The sequence below is a fragment of the Accipiter gentilis genome, chromosome 18 (assembly GCF_929443795.1).
Source record: "Accipiter gentilis chromosome 18, bAccGen1.1, whole genome shotgun sequence".
In the NCBI taxonomy this organism is placed as follows: Eukaryota; Metazoa; Chordata; class Aves; order Accipitriformes; family Accipitridae; genus Astur; species Astur gentilis.
Window position 1 is genome coordinate 4,665,032 of NC_064897.1, and position 25,516 is coordinate 4,690,547.

General features: G+C 41.7%; 1 protein-coding gene and 1 long non-coding RNA gene across 8 annotated transcripts in view; one reads left to right on the top strand and one right to left on the bottom strand.

Moving 5' to 3' along the window:
- Positions 1-25,516, bottom strand: part of LOC126048006 (potassium voltage-gated channel subfamily KQT member 1-like) — a 504,159-nt gene that overhangs the window by 53,276 nt on the left and 425,367 nt on the right. The gene's annotated exons all lie outside the window — the stretch shown is intronic.
- The window catches only part of LOC126048013 (uncharacterized), a 32,220-nt gene that overhangs the window by 5,661 nt on the left and 1,043 nt on the right, over positions 1-25,516 (top strand). For 2 of the 7 annotated variants that reach the window (XR_007508747.1, XR_007508750.1), the window contains one exon: positions 8,802-24,565. This is a non-coding gene — a long non-coding RNA (uncharacterized LOC126048013). Of the gene's footprint in view, positions 1-8,801; positions 25,440-25,516 lie in introns of those variants that run through there. The other 5 variants (XR_007508746.1, XR_007508748.1, XR_007508749.1 and 2 more) reach the window with 5 other exon arrangements.

Consider the following 25,516-nt stretch of genomic DNA (forward strand, 5'->3'; position numbering starts at 1 on the left):
TGTATGGGGCCAAGGGAGGTTGGTACAGAGAGATTAGAAGCAGATTATCAGCATGCTTTTAGCTTTATCTGTTTCTAGAAGCAAATAATTAGCCTCAGACACAACCTCAGCTTTAAATAAGTTTCAGAATAGAAATTATTGGTGTGAAAAGACTGATAAAAGTTATAGGAACTGTTATTTCTGCCAGAATAAATTCATTCCCAGAGGAATTAATTTCAATCAACATGGTTTCTGCAGCACTGCTACATTTTTGCCAGGAATAGCCAATTTCAAGAAACTAATTTAGTTCCTTATTTCAAATCCTTGGTGTAACCTGCCTGAAGAAAAAGAGGAAAAAAGAGACAGCTCTGACGTCAGGAACTGGCTCATTTATCTTCTGGAGCTTTGTTATGAAACTGAGAAAATTGCTGGTAATGGCTTTTTTTAGGAGATAAAGTGGGTTGATTCATCCTAGTTTCTGAATTGCACGTGACCCAAAAACCCCGACCAGAGCACAGCCGAGCGGCTCCCAGCACGAGTGCTGTGAAATGTGCGCTGCGTAGCCGGGGCTTATCTCGCCCACGGAGAGATTGTCACCCAGGGAAATAAGCGTAATGTAACTGAGAAACGGCATTCGTCTGTGCTAGTGTCATGTGTGGTCCTAAATGTGGGTTGCTGATAACTTTGGAAATGAAGGGAACGCCCACGGTTTGCCAGCAATATCCAGGTTTCCTTATGATCTTCTTGACAGCCTGGATATCTGATGTCACCTCTTTCAGCTTAAACAGCCTTGCAGAAAGCATTATAGGATTCTTTGCAGCCATAGGGAAAAAGTGGTCTGACTTTAAACTGGTATGTTTACATGTTTTTTCAAAGCAATGAAGATTCAAGTAGTTTCCTTATGCTCTGTTCCCTTATGTTGCTGTGAAAGCCTCAGTTATAGAAATTAAGGATCTTTCTGGAGAGTAAGGGGAAGTCCTTTTTCGTATTTGAAAACTTATAAGCATTCATTGGAAAAAATCAGGTTAAAAAAAAAGCCCCCTATCTCAACATAGGCAAAGTGATAAAGGCAAATGAGAAACGAAAGAAAACTTTGTACACTGGGATAGATGCTACAGACGATTTTTATAAGACAAAACTTAATGCTGCTGGTACTCTTATGCTGAAGAATAAGAAAGCAGGCCTTTTCATCTACATGATGGGCTTTTTTGCCAAACTTGAAAACTGCTGACTGTGTCCAGCCTCCTCCTTTTCTGGGAAAATATCTTGCTCGTACTATGCCTCTAGCAGTGTTAAGTTTTCTTCTGCCTCCCCATTCGGGGTGTCCTCACCTGGTGAAATTCACATCCCTGGCTGAACGCAAATCCTTAGGAGGCCAGACCAGAAGTTAAGACCGAGGCAACCAGTACACTTGTGCCAGGAGATCATCTCTGATCTTCCCTTTTGTCAGGGAGAGCTGAAATCACCTTAAAGGAGAGACCTCGCTGCGGGGGTAGGACGGGCAGATGTGGATGGAAACGCCTCTGCCGCAGGAGAGCCACAACCAGGGCTTTTAATGTCCCGTATGACCGTGGGGCTTCCTGATCCCCTCTGGCAGCTGGCTCACACTCGGTGACTTATGACTTATCTACTAGTGCTTTCATAGGCGGTTTTAAATCCAGAATTTACAGGTTTAGTTGTTACCAAGAAATCCAGGACAATGCTATACCAAAAAAAGGCATTCTTCTCACTCAAATGCAAGGTAAACCCCCAACTTTTTCTCCAAGTCATTTGATAAATAAGAAGCTGCATTCTTTCACAAAGCTGTCTTGATCTCCCTACTCAGCGCCCTCACGACTCTACTCCAGGGAAGATGACGGTTACACGCTTGGTGAGGTGAGGTAAGAGCGATGCATCAGCCCCACCGGTGGCCTGGCAGGGCAGTGACTTCTGCAAGTGCTCGGATGGCGAGAGCTAACCTCGCTGCCTCGCAGCATCCTCAGGGAGGGCAACTGGTGTCAGCTGCACGGGTGCTCGGCGTGGCTTCCCCGAGGAGTGAGAATAAAACTGCATTTTTTTAGTTATGGTAAAAGTGTTTACAAATCCATGTCCGAGTGGGAGAAAAAAAAAAAATTGACACAAATGGGGCCTGGCGTATGCCAAATATATGAGCTGTTCTAAAAGTACGATGTGTCATGGGCTCATTATTCATCAATGCTTCATCACACTGAGTTTATGGTGGCATTAATACTGGAGAAAAAAAGACGTCATTTACATGAAACGCTGGAGACACTCCCTCCACCCTTTGATTCCTTCAGTAAGCTGGAAGGAGGTTTGTGTGCGCATGAGAAAGTGTGCTATACAATGCCGGCCTTTATTCTCTTCTTGAATTACTCATACTGTGCAGTATGTAGCGCAAAAAAAAAAAAAAAAAAAAAAAAAAAAAATGTTTGGGGCTTATTTTGCTCTTAAGAAATAACAGTGAAACACTGAAGCGAAGCTACAATGCAAAGTGAATGCACTGGTCGCTTCTGGAGTTTATTTTTCTAGTGTTTTTTTTGAATGCTAGTATCTCTTTCTGTGCTTCACACTGAAGTTGTTACTTTCCTATGTACACAGGACAAGCCAAATTCCTTCCCCAGCCCCCTAAGTCCTGACCTTGACAAAGGAAGGACTGTTGTCCCACTGCACAAGGTTCTGCGGGCTGTTAAGCAACTGAGGTGGAAAGAACCGGCCGGCCGAAGGGAGCTGGCGCTGGGGAAGGAGCTGGAAATTTGGGCTGGCATCAGCAGAAGGGATTGGGGCAAGGTAGAGAGCTTTGCATGAAAAAACCCCAAATCTCATTGTAATGCAATTGTCTAGCAGAGGACTTGCGAGTTCAATAGCTGACCTCTTTCCCCAGGGTTGGTTTGGGTTTTTTCTAAACCTTCTAGGTTTTCGCTCCTGACAAAAAAGGGCGTATTTCAAAATCCCAGCCACTACGCAGAGCAAGGAGGAATATGGGAGGCTGAGTTCAATGGCCTTCGAACGGGGCTATTGCATTGCTGCCTTGCAGCCAGGGGACCACGTTCTAAAAGGGGCACCAGACCCACGGGAAGGACACAGAAGACAAAACAGGGGGTGCGTGCCTGCACATTTACATCTCCTGCTGACGTCCACCGTAAAGAATTCGGATGGGTGTGTTTTGACTGAGTCGTCTGGCCATCAGCTAAGGTTTAAAGATCATTTGATCACTCATTTTGGAGGCTGTTTAGTTTTTCAAAGTTCATTTCCTAATATAGGCAAAAGACCAACTTTTTTTTTTTTTTTGCATTTTTTTGTGAAGAGGTGAGAATCAGCTTTTACTACCTATGACATTATCCATCTAAGGTTTCTTCAAGCCCATGCTCCAGTCCGACATAACACAATAGACTGGACTGGCTCCAGAGGAGTTTGTTTAGTCCCATATATAATTATTACCTTGTAAACAGGATGCACCTTTAAGTTATAATTTAAATATGATAAATGGGCCAAACCCAAGTGTTTTATTATCCCAGGACACAGTTATTACCAACTTAACAGGAAACACCTGCAAGTTATTGTTATAATTAGAGATGGCTGAAAAATGGGGAAATCATTTTGTGGGAAAAAAAAAAAGAATTATTGAAGTTATTTTCATTCTGAAAGGTTTGAATGTGTCCATTTGGGCAGAATTTTATGCATCCTTTTCATTGAAATCATGTTTTAATGTTCTTATTTGCAGAGAACCGTTACACACTTCCACTGAGAATTAGCTTTTAGTTAAAGAAAGAGTACTAAAAGGAACTTTAAAGCCACACAAACTTAAACTCTCATTGAAACAGCGATCAGAAGTTTTGTTCAATGAAAAATGTAACAATGTGGGCAATTTGTTGGTCAACAATTTTTGTTCCCTAAAAGAAGATTATCTTTAATTAAAATGAGAAAATGTCAAGATGTTCTGATCATTATCTTACTGGAAAGTGTCTCAAGTTCTTCTTTCTGCCCATGAGCTCGGGTGGCAGCAGCTAAGCTGCCAGGAGGATTACTGCCTCCTGCCCCTCAGCGCTGCCTCTGCGGCTGGGGGTCACGGACCACTTCGCTACGCGGGCTGCGCTGCTTTGGTGAGCGCGCCCCGATGCGCTGTGGCCAAAGTAAACTGCGTTAAGAAAGGTCTACTGCTTAAATGTTATAGGCACGGGTCCTCAGCCTTTGTCACCGCAGCCTGAGTGCCACCCTAATTGCTCGAAGTGGAGACGGTTTCAACCCTCAGTCCTTGCTCCAAGCCTCATTCATGCTCCCTGGTTCGGAAGCTGCTCCGCGTCCCGTCAGTCGGTCTCCTCCCTCGTCTCAAACACCGTTCAGAGCGGGAAGTCTTGTGGGAGGCTAGGGTGAAGAGAGAGATCATACTTTTTTGCAAGGGACAGGGACGAAAGACCCATGAAATGACTTGGGAGTGGGGACTTGGGCAGTGAGGAAAGCGGTCTCAGGGGTGGGAGGCATGAACTTTACTGTAAAAGGTTTTGGGATAGCCACAGCGCATTGGTGAAAGGTCAAGAAGCGTGTATCCTCCTCAGTGTGGTCACTGTCTGAGGGGGCTTTCCCGGTAACTCAGGGCTGATGTGTTTTTTTTAAGAAAGTATTTAATTTCAGAAAGTTCTAGAAAATAATTTGAAGGTTTTTACTTTATGGTTTTGAAACTGTTATTGTTTTACTTGTTGTACTACTACTGATGTCACGAGAGCTGAAATAGACTATTTTATTTTAAATTCATGAAGGACACAGAGATGTATTATACTCTTTTCCAGGTTAAGATGTCTACTGTGTATGCTGTGTGATAGCAGGGCATGATATGCGTTGTCTCAATGTTCATTTTAAATGTTGCTACTACGTTAATGTGCCATTATCAGAAGTTTGTCAGATGTATAACCACAAATATGTATGCATTTCAAATAACACCATTAGTCTAAACCTTACGGGGATGAAATGAAACATTTAATAGAAATAGTTTCCCAATTTTTGAAATAAGGTTGCATTAGATTAAGGGAGCATTACTAAAGTAATTAACATTGAAAATGCATAACAATGTTTTAACGAACAGACCGTCCATCAGAATAGTTTATTGTAGAGGCAGTTTAGTTCTGACTTTTTAGTGATACAATTTTTAGTGCTGAAAAATTTTGCATTTAATAATACTTTTTTCAGAAGGAAAATACGACAAAGTTGGTGAGCAGCTTCATGAAAAATCTTTTAAAATAATGGAATATGTCTGTAAGGGACAGTGTTGAAAATCTGTGAGTCTCAGTAGACTTCCATAGGCCTGGGTCCCTTAAATATGGGACTTGGGGCTATCAAGTTAGTAGAAGGCTTTACAAATGTTAACCGACATACACTGTCTATTCAATCTTCCTCGACAAGATTAGTTTAGGAAGAATATAGTGTATAAATGCACTTTTAATGTAAAATGTATTACAGTAATTTAAAGCAGGATGCTGTTTAGACAAAAACACTTCTCCTTTTTTTGCGACAGTAACAGAAAGACAAAGACCAGAAAGCCAAGCTGGCTGGAAACTGTGGTAAACAAAAATGAAATTGAGTTATCTACATCCTTCACTTCTTGCCATATTTAACTTGACATTTCCCTTTAAATTCAGATTTGCCTTCTAAATGCGCAAAGGTGAAATGTCTTACTACTTGCTCTTGTTATATTATAATTATTGGCGCTTTTAGTTTTGCTACAACTAAATGGTGACTAAGAGAAGTGACTTGAACACATGCTGGTTCTCTTTTCTCTGGTACCATCAGACTTTCCCATTGTGCATGCATAAGTAGGAGAGGACATGACTGAGTAATCAACATGAGTCACTTTCTATCTTTAGTGAAATAACCCTCTGTTCAGCATTCCCCTTTGCCAAGTAGCAGGCAGCAATTGCAAGTAGGTAATTGCACTGCTAACACATGCCAAGGCTCAGATAAGAACGGATCTGGGTACACGCAGCGTATTAACAAATTCTCCAAGCACTGACTCTGCAGAATAAGATTCAGCATTTTCATCCAAGATAATATGCTCTAATTAACCAGTGCACGGTACTTTACACTAAATACAGGGCTTGAATAGAACTTTGGGAATGGGATAATGGAGGCTTATTAGGTTAATAAAGAATCATGTGTTCCAAGGCTGACTTAAAAACACGATTAGACTTCCTTTAAAATAGGCCAAAGTATTTCAGATTTAATCAGTCCCCTGGAGGTTATTGAAATTATGAAATAGGTTTGGCAATTGATAAGTGACATCATTTATGCTGTTCAGCAAATGAAAATGCTCTAAAGAAACACCAGGAGCTTTGGTGGCTAAAAGCCACCTTAAAACAGCCTCAGAGACTGGATGCATTTTGTCCAGCATTTGGACAGAAAACATTTTATTACAAAAGTGAGAACCAGTCTCTGATGCTGTGTAAGATTTCTGTAACAGAGGGAAGCTATATGTTATGCCTTCTGGCTTCATTAAGATTACTGGTTGCAATTCCCTGGGAAGATTCTCCTCTAGGTCTTCGGCTTGAATTTAGAAGCCATCCAAAATGACTTTGCTGAGAAACCTTGCTCAAACTTAAGAGAGGCAGTGTATGTACTGGGATGAGGTTCCCTGATTCACCCTAGTTAAGTCTAGACATTCAGTCAGGGGATGCTTTGCCCAAAGCAGGGGACTTCAGCTACTTGGATGAGTTAACGGCATCTTACAAACTTCTTTCACACCATGGTGCTCCTTTCTCATCAAACTTTGGAAATATTACATAGTTGTTTCATATAGTTCCTTGGGCCAGTTTGGGACTACCCAGTCTATAACTTGGAGTATCATATGTGGTCCATTATCTGTGAACCACCGGTGCAGTGGTCTCCCTACTGACCTGTCCTTAAGCCCATGTGGCATCTACGTGACATCACTGGGATGCCTTCGGGTGGCCACAGAAGTTGGGACGCACGTGTCCAGGCAGAGGGAGCTGATTTCAAAGCTCTGTGCTAGATCTGTAGGACAGTGTTCCTGCACAGACATAAACTCTTTGAGGACTCGGTCCCACAGAATGTTGGGAATTTACTTTCTCTTGTCAACTTTCTCTCAGCAACTTGAAACAGTTGCTGGACTGGTTTGACACCTGACAGCATTGTCTGAATCCCTCCTTGAGGCTTTTATTGTGACTGGATGACACAGTAGCATACACAGCATTAATTGCCTTTCTATTTGGTTGGGTTTTTGTTGTTTTTTTTTTTTTTTGAGGGAGCGATTTTTCTTGCACATACACCCTGAAATGTATTTGCTATGCCAGCAGTCTGTGCCATTACTCCTGCTTTTTATCAATTCAAATTTTTCTTAGTTGATTACCTTGCAACTGATGAGCCAAACACCCCAGGGCCTGATCATTAGGCAAAAATCTCACCTGAAATCAAAGGGAGTTACAGCCTAGAGGGTGGGACTGTCTATCATGAATATTGAAAAAACATCATCAAAATGCATCACGCCATCACGTATGTGTAATCAGTAAAGCCAAATGTGTTTTAGCCTTTTTAGTGGAAATAATATTTAAAAAGAAAAATACCGGAAGGGTGGGAACACATCTGAGGAAAGAGTCTGCAAGTAAAATTTGGCTCACGTGACTAGTTTGGTACATTTACAGGGAATTATTTCTATGAGTGGAGCTGGCAGAATTTAATCTTTCCTTTGTAGATCTTCTCAGATTAACATGAGTTTTCCCACATTTTTGAAAATCAAATATTATTCTAGCTTTTTTTTCAGTTTTTCTCCACTTATCACCCGTCTTCCTCCATCTTAGCTGAAATTAAGCTCTAGTTGACCCATAACTAATACTTATAAAACTGTAACTCTCAATACCTGCAAACGAACTATCTTAAAACAGTCCAGCCTGACAAGGCACAAACTGTTCTCCTCCTAAACCCCACAGTTATTCAGTGAGTATCACAGTATTTCATTGCTAAGTCCTCTAAAAAGTGTTACAGAGAGTAAGTACGTATGACAAATCCAGACTTGTAGGAGGACTCCCACATGCTTTGCACGGAACCCTAATTCCACTGCATATCATGAAATACAACTATTTATATAGTCAGATCAGTTCCAAAAATCCCAGCTAAGAGAGATGCAGAAAATATGTGCAGAACTGACAGGCAGCACCTGAATACTAGGTGAATATTATCCGTGGATCTCTTCTTATTCCATGATGTGACATAGATCTGAACAAAGCTCTCCTTAGTCAGCACAGGCCGTTAGGAAAAACATTTCCTGAATTATGTGCAATTTCTGGAATTATGTTAATCATTTGCAAGCCAATAAGAGTTATGTTTAATCATGCAGTGCGATCCTGCTCTGTATTGGCTGTACAGAATAATTAAGATAACAAAGCCCGAAGTTGTCTTTTGTTTACCTCAAATCACATTAGAATACAATGAGATAAGCAAGAAAATCTTGCTTTCAAGTTCTGGAAGTCTGTTTCCTGCTTCAATGTGTATGTGCACTAGGAAACAGTAACTTAGGTATGTTTAGAAGGTCATCTGTCAGCCCCTTTGTTCATATAACAAACAGTTGTATAGTATTTGCCTGGGGAGGGGGACTCCACCTGCTTTTGCTGTTTTTCAAGGCACCATAAAACACGGAGAAATGCCACTGAGAGAAGGCACTGACCTCGCTCCCCTTTTTAGACAAAAAAATTAGGTTTCTGCAGCAACGTCATGCGTATTAATAATGAAAGCCGGGAATTTTTTTTCCCCTTCTCATTAATATGCCCAGTCATGTCAAGAACAAACACTTCTTTGCATATCTCTGTGGATTGCCTCCTTAGGTCCCTGTGTTTTGCAGAGGACACTCACGAGGGATTAAGACCTTCACGTTCAGGCCAGTGGCGTGAGGCTGGTCCTGCTCAGCCAGGTCTGGAAGGGGCAGGTGGTACCTCTTGGGCCTGACCTCCATAAGCTGATGCTAGCCCTCACCTGCTGCTACTCAAATTCTACCGATAGTTACGTTCAAGGCACCCAAAAGGCCCCGGGAGTCTGCTCCGGCTGCAAATGGTCAACGCGTCACTCATTTGTCGCAAAAAGGCAAAAGGAAGAATTTATTTTTTTCAGTGAGTTAAACAAAAAAAATTCAGCCTGAATCCTCTCGCAGTTGGGTGCCTGTAACTCAGCACCCGTTTCTCCAGTGGGACGCCGGTCCCTTTCCCTTTGGGAAGACCAGGCGCATCGTCAAGACAGGAGAAGCCAGGTGAGCCGATGAAAACGACGTTCTGGGTACCCCAGCGGCACTGCGCTTGTTAACGCGCCGTGTCACCAGCACAGGGCTGGATACTGGGCAGGATGACTTCCCTGGGTAACAAAGCTCTTGCTCCTTCGGTTGCCATTGTTAGAGCCAGCAAGCTCTGCAGGACAAGCGATCCCCCCTCCTCCGCCCCCAGTGCCGAACTGCTGAAGGGAGCAGAGCTGTCACAAGCAGGAAAGAAGGCAGCCCCTCAGATGAACAGCGGTAGGTGGGGAGAGGAGGGAGGGTGAAGCAGGCCGGGCCACGAGATCTGGCGTCAAGTCTAATGACGCAGGTCGCTCCACGCGGGGACTCGGTACCCGCGCACCGGCCGCACCTTCCCCGGGGGATGCTGCGGGAAAGGCTGGCGGCGGCACGCCGGGGCGATGCCGGATCCCTGCCATGCTCACAGAAACTGCCCTGCACCCTGCTCAACTCAGCAGGTTGTCCTGGTGTCAGGGACCAGGGACTGGGAGAGCTCCCGCACGGACAAGACCCATTGCCCACTCCTACCACCCCTCCGAAGGATGGGGACAGGCCTGGGTACGAACTGGGGCAGTTCCAGCTCAGAGAGTCCGAGCTTAGTAGGTGTAAAGGAGAAACGCACTCAAACTTAATCAAGAGTTTTCGAGAGGCAAGATTTTACCCTTTTCCTGTCTGCAATTCTTCATCCTGACTCTTTTCAGCTGTGGCCAAGTTAAACATCCCTAAGATCCGAGAAGGCTGCATTCAGCAAAGCCACACGCAGCAGCTTCTTAAAGATGCAACAAGCCTTTTGCCCCCTCTCTGTTGTGCGGCTACACTTGGGGCCGCCTTTCTTTTTGAAAAGGTTCTGTTCTGCACATCTGGAGCTGCGCGGTGCCCCACCAGGAAAGGAATATGTTTATGGCAAGAGTAAGAATAAATATTTACCAGAATTCATCTGTAACAACAGAACAGGAAAACTATTTAAAAACAACAACAACAATAAAGAAACCAGGAGTGGTTAATCCCATTGGCTGGACCGATCTATTTTTACACTAGGAATAACAAACTGATTTGCAATGAATTGTACTTATTATTTTCCATACAGTAGCACCGAGGGCCCCTGTTCAAGAATCAGTCTGTCACTGACATTGCTTGGTTTTATATCAAAAACTAAAGCATCATTTTTATAGCATATAATGTCAATGTTCACAAAAATAACCAAGTGCTGAGGCTTCAGTCCCACTGAAGTGAATTTAAAGGCTCCCACTGACTTATGTGGGAGTTGGATCAGGCCCCATAGAAACTGCTTATGCCCAAATACAAAATATGGCTGCTGCAAGTAGGGGCAAGCTTTAGGTTTGTATGACGGTAATTATATTTTAGATTTTTGTATGGGGAACATATATTTATTCTTGCTTGTTTTTCAGAACTGTTTTTATCTTTAAGTGTTATGATAACCTCTTACTAGGCTCTAAGCTCACACTATAGGTTAAGGGAGGAGTGAATACCACTAGTGCCTCTGCCTAGGAATAAACTCAGCATTAACGGGTGCCTGTGTTTGAATTGTACCAGGCTCAGGAAGAGCAAAGGAGCAATTGCTCCCTGGTTAGAGCCACTTTTCGGAAACTCCTCTGCGGAGAACAAGGGCTCGAGGAAGCGGATGCCTCCCAGGAAGGAGGAGAAGGAGCTGGGTGTTCAAGTCAGCATGGAAACCTCAGAAGGACCTGCAGGGACAGAATTCTTAAGGAGGATGGAAGGGGAAAGGGGCATACGCCTTTAGGGGAGGATCATGCTAAAGCTGCAAGAATCTCATTGCAAGACTCAAAGGTAGACAACGTAAGTTGTGTAAATCTGAGGTGACCTGAAATCTTGAGCAGACACTGGTGTAATACACAAGGAACACTAGCCAAGCATTGAGGAAAGAGCAGCAGAGTGTGACTAAGAAGTGGGTCTTAATTTACCCAGATCTGTATAGCCTTTATGTTGCTTTTAGGAAAAGACTAATGCACCGCAGGCCTTTTACAGGTTTTAAAGATTATCCTTTTTAAGATGGAGAATATGCCACAAGAAAAGGAGGAGGAGGTGGAATGCAGTACAGAAGATCAAATGGCCACCTAGCACGTCTTCTGTTTCCAGCAGCGGCCAGCAGCAGATGTTTATGGGAGAGTATAAAACTGAGGATGTGCAACATTATTCATTTCCTTGTTTGGACACCCATTTTGGGTAATCAGCTCTTCAGGGACTTCCTGAGCTGGATGTTCAATATGGACAGTCATGTCCTACTGGTACAGCTTTCCGGCGTGAATTTGTCCAGTGTCTCTTTGAACCTATTTGAATATCACTCTCCTCGCTGTCCTGTGGCAATAAGCTCTGCAAAGTTACTATATGATGTCCAATAAAACATAGAGCTTTTTCACCCCCCAACCTGCTAACATCATTATTTGTCACGTCACTTGCATTGTAAAACTTAGTGACTAATGGTTAACTTCTGTCTCTCTCTTCCTATTTATGAATTTAGAGACTTCTCCCATATCTCCCCTCAATCATGCCTTTTCCAAACGGAGGGCTTCTAGTCTATGCTGCATGTGTGGTGGAACCGCACACACCTTTGCTCATCCTTGGTGTCCTTTGCTGGGCCTTCTCCAGTTCTCCAGTCTCCTGAAATGGGTGTGATCAGACCTGTGTATTGTAATCACGCTTTTGGAAAGGGTTTTTTAGTTATTGAAGAATCTGAGGATGCTGCCACCAATTTGATAGCTAAGACGGCAGGATCTGGAATACAGTTGCCTAACTAGAAATTCCGAGGAAGCACTTGGCAGTTTCTTAGGTTAGAAATTTTTTTTTTTGGGGGGGAAAAGTTTGCTTGGAGACCCTAGACCTCCTTGATCAAGGTCCAAAATAATATAAAGGGGAGCCCTGCCCAAACAAGCCTAAATCACAAGGATCCGTCTCCCTGGCATTCCCATGTAGAGCAGAGTGAGGATGAAAGCTGTGTCATCCTCAAATCCGTATGTATGATCCTGGAATATACACAGGTGGCATTAAAGGCCTCTGCTCCTGTTCTTCATTCCTCTGATTCTGTGCCTAACGGTAGCTGCTAAAGAAAGAGCTAAGGCATATTCTAAATCTCTTGTGACTTTTCCTTTCTTTTTACTGACTTTTTCAATTTCATCTGGAGTTGTGAAGTCTATGTAATTTTGCTGAAAAACTAGTAAGATAAGAAGTAGATTATCTTGACATACCTTATTTATGGTAAATTCTTTCCTTTCTCTGTAAACTCACATTATGTTCCCAAGGATGAACACATACAATTAAGGCCCTTTGATCCCAAAGGGTTTCTTCAAGAAAGTGTCTATGTGAACTGGAGATGAAAATCACCTAAGGAAAATCGTAGCACATATATTTGAAAATCCCAAATTCAGTCTTTGGGTGATTGTGGAAAGACCTATAAGACATAAATTCTTAAAAAAATAAGGAGGCAATAATTTTCAAATTAGGTGTTTAAAAATAATCCACTGGCTGCTAAACACTCATGACTCTTTCACTGTTTGGAGAATAGCTATTAATTTACGTAAAAAAGGCAGACAATTCAAATAATGGGAAGACCACTCCTTCCTCACCCTTTACAGCTGATCCAGTGCTCTAGCCTTGTTTTCATTCAACTGTCTAAATCCTCATCTAAACCACTGACCGGATGCCGTGCGGAAAAAATATCTTGAAATAAACAGGCTTCTATATTTATACACATTCTGCTGTGCTTATGATAAAACTGATTAAGAAGCTGCATGTTTCTGGAAATCAAACCATTCTTCACAGAAATAAAGATTACAACAAAAGAAAGAGGCAATCCAGTGTTACATCAGTGGTCAAAGGACAGAGCAGGGATGTAATCTGAATTTTGCTGAAAGCTTTGACAAGCTGTGGAAGAGCTCTGCAGGAGTAAAGCACAGAAACCTGGCACTGTCCATCTGATAGGGGCAGAAGAACATGGGATGCACAGCGAATAAGCAACAGCTGATGTAGTCTACTGAGGCTGATAGCCTTTTCTTGCCACTCTGACATATTAATCTGTCCTACCGTCCTTTCCCTCCCACCTCCTACTGTTAGCCACCTCTCAATGAGTTTACCTGTCCTCGGGGGCTATGCCGGTATATAGTACTTTCTCTGTTGTGACCAGTTTTAATTACGTGTCTTAATTGAGCATACAGCTGCTCTGATGAAGGACAGAGCCATATTGCGAGTTGGTGAGTAGCAGACCTGGTATTTGTGGCATTTAATTCAATGTAAGTCAGTCTGCTACCTGAGTCACATCCACATGGGGAGACTAGTTCTCACGTGCTTTTTTGCAATAAAGAGAGAACACTGGAAGCCAAGCTTTGTTCACTATTACCCAGAATTTTGTCAGCATTATACAATTTTTTAGTCACTGTTTGTCATTTCAGACCAACAGAAAACACTGAGCAGAAGGCTTGTTACCTAGTAAACCTTATCTGAAACAGAAAGTCCTGGCAACATGCAAATCATCCAAGGCAAATTCTACTGGCATGATATTTATAATATCCAGATTAAGTCAGTAGACGTAATGACGAGGTATGATAAAAGCAATATAATTTTAAGGCTATTACTGTTATCTTGACAATGTGAAAAATGAGATCCCATCTCATTTCGTGCAGCAATATAACTTACTGAACTCAGCAACAGTTGCATGAAAAATATTGCAGGGCAGAAACTGAGCCAATGTTGATGGAAAAGAATAATATCCCCCAAATTTAAGGTTATGCAACTGCGTGGCAATGCAGATCGCCTAGAAATGGAGAGCGCCACAGAAACATAAAACAGTAGGACACTAAGTCCGTGCAAATGATTTATAAGGGGACTTTTTTCCTTAACGAAATGATGTACCATTAAGTGAATGGCTTCTTGCTGTTCCATTAAGTCCTAACTGTGGCCTGTTGTGTCGTGGTGATAGCCAGAAGTGACTCTGCTGAAGCCAACAGAATAACCTCTGTATATAAGTGCTCCCTTAGAGTGAAGCAAAGACAGTGTATTTATTTCTGAACAGGAGCAATGGTATTATGACATGGTACATTTTGCATATTGCTATAATGGTTCTTCTACAGTTGCTATAATTTTTTTGGCATGCCAAACGGGGATATATGTTTTGTGATTTAATTTTCCAGCTTCTGGTGTACTGCTTCTTACCTAGAAAGCAAACTAGCATGTTTTCAGCATTGAGAACAGGGACTGGTTTTGCCATCTGGGATTGCAGAAAGCAAAGCAGAGGAAAAAAGATATTGTGTGCCTGAACATGGGAAATAGAAGAGGCAATACGCACACACAGAAGCAAGTAAGGCAATATTCTATATACAGCTGTATTTAGCACTGAGGATTTGTTAGAAGAGAGAAGACAAAAGATGCCAGCTCAAACTCAAACTCCTTTAGAGGTCAGCTGTTCCAGGACCAAGCTCTTGAAACCTCTGAAGGAAAACGGAAAACATCCCCAAACAAAGAAAATGCAGTGAAAACCTATCTTGGACACATGTTAAATAACAGCACTGCCTTGAGATAAGAGGGTATTGGGGAGAAATGAGAAAAGTCATCACTCCTGGGGCTTTATTTCCGTGGGGTCCCAAACTTTTAAGTTTACTTTAAAGCTTAAATCACTCTCAGATGATTTCTCCTAAGGGAAAGCCTGAGTTAAAAGAGAATGGGAAAGCATAAACAAGTTGAATGTCACAGCCTGGTAAATAACAACAAGTAGCGGTCCTAAAGGAATGGCTGCGGATTTTAAGGAGACATGGACTCATGCAGGATGTGAGTAACTCCCGGAGACTTCCCACTATCTTTAAGTGGGCTCCCACTGACGTTATTGGTATCCTGTGGTGAGAGAATAGGGCCAATATTTTTAGATTTGTGTACGTTAGCTATTTTCTGGAGTTGTTACAACACTAGTATATTTTTAGTGGTTCATTATATTAAGTCGAAGAGCCTTTGCGTTGTGTTGTGTCATACACAGCGTGCGAACTTCCTGGAGCTCATCTGTTCCTTTGATCCTACCAGCCACAACAGCAGCAGAACTAACTCATCATCCACGACTATTTCTTCCTTAATAGGAGCTCTCCAGGTAGGCGGAAACGCGCCAAACGGGATGGTAACAGCCATATCGACTCTGAGTCCGGCACTGATGTGATGTCCACTGCGTATGGGAAGAATCTGAGCAATATCAGATACATTGCAAATATTTCATGTGTTCGCCTTCCAGAATTCTGTAGTAATACTATGTCACTGGATTCTAAGCATATTTTGCATACTTTGCAACTATAGTAATGTCACACTATAGAAATGATAAATTTCTTGCTGGGTACAGCTATCTGTGCTTATTGTGTAGATGACAGGATTTATTAGATAGACTACAAGGCCTGATGCACTTTTAGAACTCATAATTGAATGTATCTTGACTAACACGTTGACATAGAGACGTCATTTCTAGGTGGTTTTTTCTGGTGTATGTTTCTAGGAAAGACTGAAGGTCAGTTTTCCTTTGTAAAGTTTCTTTGACTTTCCTGTTATGATTGTTAGTCAAAATTACAAAAATATGATGTTCTGCAAAATCTATATTTTTCCTACTGCCTTCCTTTTCATCAGTGAACACTTAATTTGTGTTGTCAGTAACACATGCTAGCTGTTAGAAAATCCAAATAAAATTATACAGTGCCTCATGACAGACATACCATTTCCCCACTCCTCACTGCTATACACACAATCCTTCATGACAGCTGTTTAATATACATGGTACTGACTTTCTCCATAATGCCAGTATCTTATGTGAATTTGCTAGAAAAATAACCCAGTATTACTTCTAATTTTGAAAACATGGGAGTAACTAAATTCTTATGTACAATATTTTGAGAACAGTTATATAAGTTTAACTTTATGCATTTCAACAGAATTTGCAGAATACTTGTATTTGAGTTAGAGAATCACGCAATGTATTTTAACATATTTTTGTCACAATTATCTGTACTGGCCTTTCAGACCAATCCCCTCAACACAGTGTATCTTAAAGACTTTCAGTAGTTTATGAAGCAACACGACTATTGTCTGAGATGTATTTTCTTTTTTTCCTTTTCTCTCCATCTCTCACAGGCAGAAGCCTCTGCAGCACTAATTTCTTTCTTTTTTCTTTTGTGTATGTGTGTGTGTACATTGCACTGCAAATTTCTATTAGTGAAAGAAGAGCTGAAGAAGAGCACCTCTTTATACTTGGACCAGAAATTGGTGACATCTGAAGTAATGCAACACACTAAACTACAGTGCACAGACAGGAGGGCAGTAAGTTACCCTGGTTCAAAGTATGTTTAAGATAACATTTTGGTTGGCTTGCAACAGCCGTGCTGTGGAAGCTCACAAGCTAAGAAAGGCTGGGCCTCATTAATACTTGGATGGGAGATCTCCAGACAGCATTAAGATTTATTTCAGAAAGTTGCATTAGTGACTTCTTAGCCGGCACTTTGACTTGGTGCTGTCTCAGTGTTTAGCATGTTTATAGGGATAGAATATTGCAAGAGAGAAACAGCTGTATTTTCAACTACTTTGCACAGTCTTTACTTCAGCGCAAAAGAGAAAAGTCAGATCCAGGACATAAAAGCGAGCGTTTTAGCACTAAAAATGCTCTGTTGCTAGTTGTAAGTATAGAGGAAGTTTAACTGTAGTGTTCTTGGCCAAGCCTCTGCTTGGGCTCTTTCTGCCCATGAGTGCAGTTTCACACGGGGCTTGAGTCAATCTAAAAGCACATCGCTACTGTGACAGGAGTGGACCTGCTCTCCACCACCACTTCCAGGCGCATACTCCTTACTCTGGCCTGCTCTGCCTGAAAGGCAACCCTACAAAACACCGAGGTGATGCAGAAAGGACCGGACGGATCAATGAGGCGATGCAGCTGCACGATTTAAGGATGCCAGCACAGGGGATGTGGTGGGGACCCATGGCTGGGAGCAAGGCAGGGCTGTTCTACTGGTCACCATCAAACTGTCTCAGGTGACTGCTGAAGTGGTACCCTGCAATCCCTCAGTGGTTTTGTCTTGAGAAGACATTCTGCTCATCCTGTCCCAGGCCTTTCTGTGCAGGGTTATTTCCATCAGCTGCTGCATCCCCTCAAAGGATGGCTGCTGAGAGAATGAGTGACAGGGCTTCATTTATCTTCCATGCAAAGGGTGCTGGCCTTCCACAAAATAAAAGACCTAAAATTTTCAACTGCCTTGGTTTCCACAGAATCCAAATCCACTGAAAGTAGAGCTCTCTTAAAAATCTCCTGCAGTCTCTCTGAAGGCACCGCAGAGGGTACGTGAGGCCCTGGTCGCAATGTGAGTATTTAGGTTGCCACCCCAGTTTTTCAAAACATGTCGGGCTCCTCAAATGCTGCATGATGCGCAGGAACTGTCTGCCAAGAGGCTTTGTCCTCCTTTGGGTTAATTTCTAGGGGAAAGTCTGAAGTCCCCTAACCTAATCCTTGCCATCACAGTTTGTGTGTATCTGTGCATCCATGTATGTACATACATGTATACATAAACATAAACATGTACACACACAAACTCTTCTGGGAAAAAAGGAGGGATAAGTTGTTCATTACAGAAGCAATTCTATCACTACATGAAATTTAAAACTTAGTGGTTTATTCAGAATAGTTTATTATTATTTTTGCTCTGCTTTGATAGATAGCAACTTCAACAAAAGGGAGGAAGAGAAACCAGAACTGTGCACCAGCCAGTGATGGGAATGGAAACATCTCTCTGTCCTTCCAAATGTAATCTCCAGACCAGCTTTCCCTCACGCTGCTCTTTCAAGCAGCGATAGGTTGGAAAGCATTTCACGGCTTCAACTGTTTTTTCTATGCACAGGAGAGATTCCTGGTCTCAGCTGTGTAAATGTTTTAACTGAGATTCATGCTTGGCTATTCAGGTCATTGCTTTCTCTTCCGGCCCACACAGGCCAAAATGCATCTATATAAGCATAAAGTGTCCAAAATCAACACAGTATTTTTCACTTGAACACACCCATGGCACGTGGCTCACTCAGAGCACGGGGTACAATGCCAAGCAGTAGATTTGTACATTTGCCTGATATGAACTTAGCATGATTTATAAAAAAAGATGCAATAGCTCTGTTGTGTGCCTTTGCAAATCTGACTTGGCAGAAACCCTTTTCGAAGAAGGAACCCGAGGAAACCAAACTCTCCCTTCTGTCTTAAGAAAGGACTAATCTTATGTAGGAAGTGTTCTCAAGATATGTAATAATTTATATTCAGAATTACAATGTATTTCTTTCTGAATTTAAGTAACCCTCTAGCTCCTTTACTGGAAGAATAAAATAATTTTCCTTCAGCTGTTTTGACTTTATTGTATAAGGGATTTAGGGACGCCTTGAAACAAACAGCAGTTAACTGATTAAAACACCTTTATTTATAGAAAGACCTAGGTAGCTCTAGAGACACGTTTAGTCAATGCAAAAATGTGCAGGGATTGTGTTCCCACATATTCTCACTCTGCCTGCAACTCTTTGCAATGGTAAGTGAAGATAACGAAACCCAAGGCACACCCTCCTGTGGTGCCAAGACTCTCCTTTTGTGATGCTTCCCTAGAGGTTTCTCTCAAAATTCAGTGTAATCATAAAACCCAGGAACTTGAGAACTATTTTTACTAAATTTAATGAGGAGGTCATGAGGTTTTTTGTGATCCAAACTTGAGGTCCTTCTGAACTCACTGCTGAGGTATTTTGCTGTTTGACATGTCCCCTATGGGGTGAAAGTGGCCATGTTCTCAGCACCCAGGAATTGGTTTTGGTATTTCAGTAGATAATTCACTGCCACATATACCTATCCTTGTTGCTGGAGACTGCAAGGCTACCTGATTGTTGGGCACCCAGAGAAGGGCTCCCAAACAAATGTTCACGAGGCCACTGTTTGCAGCTAATTTGGCTCATGGGTTTCCCACTCCTCTGGGCTCACAGACACTTGCCTGCTGGCATACACAAGGAAGCCAGAAGGCTTTGCTACTGTCTGAGAGTCCTTGAAAAATACAACTAGATAGCTCTGGCCTTGGTATAGGTGCATTTACCATTTTAAGTCTAAAAGAATATGTATGTAATAAAAATAACATAGTTCTTCTGCAGCTGATCTCGCAAAACAGGAGGAGGAAGGCTTCCATCTTTCCCTAAACTTGGGAAAACAACAAAATAATGAAGGGTCTAATGCTAAGAGGTCAATGCAGCTGTCTTAAACCATGTCCATTTGCATATCATTGTCATTGCCACCATTGTCACAAAATCCCCCTTCTCTTTGCCAGCTGCAGTCTATGGAAGGAGGTGCTGCCTATGAGTCTTACCACACAAGGACCATCAACACGTCTTGCCTACAGCAAAGGAATGCTCTAACCACTAAGCTATTTGATAAGCTTCACATTTTCTTTTTCCAGCTTTGTAAATCTATGTCCCTATTCTATCATGAGTTTTCTCACTTCTACTCATCCGATCGTCTCCTCCATCTCACCAGGGGGAAGTGAGTGAACGGCTGCGTGGGACTTCGCTGCCGGCTGGGGTTAAACCATGACATACTTCTTTCCAACAGCATTTATCTCCACAGATTTGGATCAAAGTTGGCAATAGTTCTGGGACAACAAAGCCGCCATTTTTGGTAAATCAGTTTTGGCAGAGAAAAAATCCCCAAGTATTTTTCTGCTTTTGTTCAGGGCAAAGTTGCTTTGGCATCTGGATAGCCCAAACTGCAAATGCGTTTGTGTACATCACTGTAAGTAAACAAACTTCCCGCAAGAGTTAGAATAACATTTATTTGTGCTGAAAAATGCTTAATCGATCTCTTCCTCAGCGACATGGTTGCTTACTGTGTCCCTTACCAGCTGCATTCGTTACAAGTAGCTATGCCTGCTTCAGATGTCACTAAAGGCAAGTGTTTCACATAACGGGCCAATTTAAAAGGTGGCTTACAGAAGACAAAAGTTAAACCAATGCAGAAGTTGAAAATATTTTTCCCCCAAGTTTCTTTTCTCCCTACAAAATGAATAAAGTTTTTACGCTGACATTTCAGGGCAACTGTCATATTGCCTCAACCCCTTCAGTTAAAATTTGCCTCAATGTCTTCAATTCAATATGGATTTGTAACAAGATGGCCTTAACGCTGGGGTAGTTTCAAAGTCATATACCAGTGCAGATTACCAGACTGAATGAAAAATACACTATGTTTCAACTCAAGGTTGAGATATAGAAGGGGAAGCTTGTGTTCGTGAAACATGAATCATTGTAGGGCCAAATATTGTATTGTACTCAAATTCCTCAAATTCCACTTATTTTCACTTGATTGTTTTTTTTTTTATCCTCACAGAGGCACCAGTTGCCACCTCTGGTCCAGAAAGGTGTAGTACCAGGACAATATGGAATAGCTACAGGACAGTTTAGAGCTATACATTTGAGTCCCTTTCACTATTTTGGCTAGCTTAAGGGAAAGCAATAAAGCCATGCAATGATGCATAAAGCAGAGGCCAGCTTGAATCAACAGGATCATTTTCATAGGCCAATTTGCCTCTGTGAAGACCTGAATAGGCATGCTACCTGTCTACCCAGAACTAGTTACAGAAGTGTTAGAAGAAAGGAAAAAAAAGCAAGAGGTGGAAGCAGCTGTTTGTTGATGCTCTCACCTGGCACTAGGACTGGCTTGCCTAGAAACAGGCCACATGCTTTCTTAGTGCGGGACCTGGAGTGAAAGGAACACCTCCAGGTATTGCAACTGGATCCCAGGACACTGTTTCATCTGGTCAGTCAGTATTTTTCTGAACTGGGTTTTTTGCCACCCTGTGCCTGCTACGCGACCTTAGCTGGGTTCACCCCATTTTCCTCATGACGTGCCTTAGCTGGAGGGTTAATCTGTTCCTGTTTCCCCTAGACACCTCACTTTGCAGTAACAAGGTATTTAAGTATCTATCTGAATGTAAGGCTTCATACTGGAGTTTTTGGAGTAGAGAAGACATGTATTTTTTTTCAAAGTTTTCAGCTACATCCTATTAGTATCTAGTCAGTATGTGTAATGCTGTCTTATAACAAGTGGCATAGCAAGTCACGGTATTAGTGTTTTCCTTCTGGTAGCAACCAGTGATCCATAAACACTGTGCGGGCTGCAGTGGAAACACTTGTCTTAAACTTTTACAAAGCCAAGATTAGTGAAGTGTAAAAGGAAACATGAACACCCCTATTATCGATAGGAAATAAAAAATGAAGAGTTATTTGGAGCTTTTCCCAAGTTCAGATGGGAGGCTCGTGTCACAGCTCCAGCTCCCTTAATGCCAGACCCACGATCTAGTCACCAGAACTATCCTTCTCTTAGTAAATCTTTAAATGTCTTCTCCAGCACAGCCCACTACCAGATGCTTCCAGTCTGAATGGTACAACTCAATCAATTTTCTTGTTAGATGTGCTAGAAAGACATGCAGATTATGTCTGACATCTTACAATTTTATAAATATATTTTGGTAACTTTGATTCAATAACCCTTGTAGAAGGATATAGTGAAGTGGTAATCTCAGGAGACATGATTTGATGGCAGCAGTATTGCAAGATATTTCAAGCCTGCACCCTGGTTTTTCCTACCCCTGAACTGTGCCAGAAAAACTCTCACTGAGACCCTGCTGTGAAAGAGGTCAGGGAATTTGGTAGATCCTCCCCAAAACAATTTATTTTCTTTTTGAATTTTAAAATAAGGCAATTCATTCTCCTAGAGGTAGGAATGAGAGGTGTTATACTGGAAAAACTGAAGCTGCATTGCTGCTCAACACTCTCTGATGCAGAAAAGAAATGATAGGGCATTTCATTTAATATCTGTGTTATATGTCCTGACCAACGCTATACCCACAAAACTTAAGTGAATATGCATCTTGAAAATGAGATTTAACGAAACACACAGGCTGAATCCCCCCCTGCTCCCCGCTCCTCATGTTTTGTTGAGCTAAATCAAGCTGTGAATATTTCCATGCAACAAAACATCTATGAAGGCCCATGTTTTACTTATGATCCCAGGGGAAAATGTACTATTACCATGCTAATTTGGAGAAGAGGATGCCAGATGGATAGAACAGACTGCTGAATAGATTTGAAGTTAGGAGAGCTGACATCTTGTGTAGGATGCACAATATAAAGAATTTAAAACAAAAAAAGAAAGAGAAGAAAATGCTAAGTCTAGAGTAGCCTAGAGGTACTATATCAGTCATATAGTGCATGTGAGTAAAATATTGTTAATTAATGAGGGTTGAGATACGCTTAAGGACTAAGAAAGAAGAATATACATCTGGTGTAGAAAATAACACAGCCCACTCAACGAGCATTCACATTGCAAGCCTGAAGCAAATGCTAGAACTGTTGATAAAAAAGCCCACAAGAGTTGCCAGAGACCTTAGTGCAGGAGATAAATCTGAGAAAGAAAATACAACAGCATGTTGTCTGTTACGTAAAAGAACATACCAGGTCCATCTACACATACATCCTGTGTCTGGTAGCATCCCGCAAGAGACAGTGAAAGAGTTTGCCTGCCTTATTTTATTTTCCCAGCAAACTGTGGCCAAAGGTTGTAATCATGTTGTCAGAGCACTTGATACACCTTGCTTTTGTTAATTTGTCTGCATTACCATTTTGAACCTGTTTATGCATATGTAAACTATCTGGCAATGGTGAGTTCAACATGTGAGTCACAAACATGGTATTTCCTTTGATTAAATTGATAACTGGTGTTTTCATTTGCTGTTCTTTATTTCTTGTACAATTGGAAGGAGGGAACGGCCATTGCTCCTTCTTCTGTATGTTATGTTTAATCCGATGGACCCTCTACAATGTCTCTTTTCCAGGTTGCAGAGTCCTAGTCTACTCAATCTAAAGTTGTACAGAAACCTCCCATGCTTTTGACCATTCCTGCTCCCCAGGTGTACTTTCTTTCTAGTTCTATTATAGTCTTTCTAGAACTGCATGCAAGATACACAATGTGGGGTCACCAGGGATTTATATTGCAGTATAATGCAATATATCTTCTCTTATCTTCTTTTGGCTTTTCATTTCTCTCCCAGTAATTCCCAAATGCCTTTTTCACTGCTGGCCTCAGATGGCTTTTTTAGAGAACTGTAGAAGAGGACTCCAAGGTCTCCTTTGTGAGCGCTAGCTGCTCATGCAGGGACTTCCCCATACAGAAATTCTTAGGGTTCTTTCTCCTCTTATTATGGGTTATTTTGCATTTATTGAGTCTGAACTCAGTCTACTATTTTATTATCCTGTCAGCTGAAGCTCTTCACAGTCATTATAGTTCTGAGTACCTTGAATAATTTTGTAGCAACAGAAGACTGCCACCCATAAAATGCTAAATAATCCTAAATTACTGGCTTTTGTTGCCACTGCTCACAAGAGAGAACAAGTCTCATTAACGCTTTGATCTTGCAAGTCTATCATATTAAGGGTACATTCAAGCAATCTATTCTTTATATAATACAGAGAAGGAACAGATAGACATACTGACAGAAGAACATGTCTGTACTATGGAAGGGATTTGCATATTGCAGCTCAAGTCTGTGTGAAATGAAGTCAAAAACGTAAAATACCCAATGGTGCAAGTCAATTATATCAGCAAGTATTAGTGAACCCCAGGGATCTCTTTCTCCGCCTGCCATATATGTTCAGAGGAGCCTGATGTCTCTGCAGCCCCCAGGGCATTGCTTTGGTCCATGCATACAGAACTGCTGTCCCAAACTGAAGTTACTGAGGATTTATTACCACCAATATAATAATCCTCTTTAATTTGTAAGCCTAGTTGCTGGACTCTTCACGTGTATTATCCATTGCGTCAGAAGATAAACCTTTAACTATGTAACTGTGGCAATGCTTCAGTGATTCCACTCAGAAAATATGTAAGCGAAGCTGTGTATGGTGTTTGCCTCTGATTCTCTTATGTAGTTAAAATACACGAGGTTTATTCTCAGTTGTTGAATCAGCCCCCCTTTCTTATCTTCCTGACAACTACTTGCAACATCTGTCAATGCTTATTTAGGAGTGCACCAAGACACAAAGAGCACTAGGACAATTACTCTGAGCTATGTACTCCATTGTCAGGATGCTCTTGTCTTGGCTTTGAAAAAATATGTTCGGTGGGAATAAGATAAAACCATGTGACTTTTTTATGGTTGAGAAAGTATATGTTGGCAAAGGCTTGACTCTAACAAACGCTGTTTCTTCTTTAAATAACATCAGGGGAAAACCCCATCATAACTCTTTTTAACTATTGTAAGACAATAAGCTACTCTACCCAAATAACATATGGCATCTTTCTCATTTCAACCTGCAGTATATCTCTTTGACAGACTTCAAAAAAGTCCTCATAGTCACAGGGAGACAACACTGGCAGATACAGAGCTCAGGAAAGTAAAATGAAAATTTTCCAATTGTTTCAATGGGAACAGATCTTGTCAAAAGAAGGAAAAGGATAAGACAACGGAATTTCAGCTGATGCGGATGGATGGTCCTGCTGTTGCCACGGAAAGCCTAATGTATCTGCTGACAACTGCAGAAAGATGTATTTCCTTCGGGGTTTTTTTTTGTTTTGGGGTTTGTTGGTTTGGGGTTTTTTTTGAATACTTGTAAGTTTAGGGACAGTTCTGTTTTAGTGCCTACTTAGTGCTGAAAAAACCAAAGAAAGGGCAACTTGCTTCACTTCCAAACGGAAAGAAAATTCAATGCACAATTTATTTTTTTTTTTTTTTTAATTTTTGAAAGCAGCTCATTAAGTACTATGAAAAATAACAATTAAAAGCACAAATACAAGCAGGCAATTACTGTTGAGCATCACAAGTGCCCCAGTCCTGCATGCATTTTTGTGGCAAGTTCTGGGACTGCCTACTGAAATAACTGCAACAGACAGAGGTTACATGCCTGAAGCACATCTTTATACGGAAATATTCGCACGACCTGGGTGTTAATGCCCATGTTTTCACAGAAGATGACATTTTTTCACCTATCATAGTCTTGATTAAAATCCCAGTGAAGTTGATGGAAAGGGTTCACATGCCTGTAGAAGTCAAATCAAGTCCATGAGAAAAACTCACCACTCTCACGTGTTCAGAGCAGCACCAAGTATCTGTTCTTTGGGTTATCCTGCTTGGACAAACGTGTGCCCAATGGTGCTCAGGTAGGGCTATCTAGAGCCTGTAATCCAGTATAAATATTTCTAAACTGGGTCTAAATAACTAATGCTGGGTGGGTGAA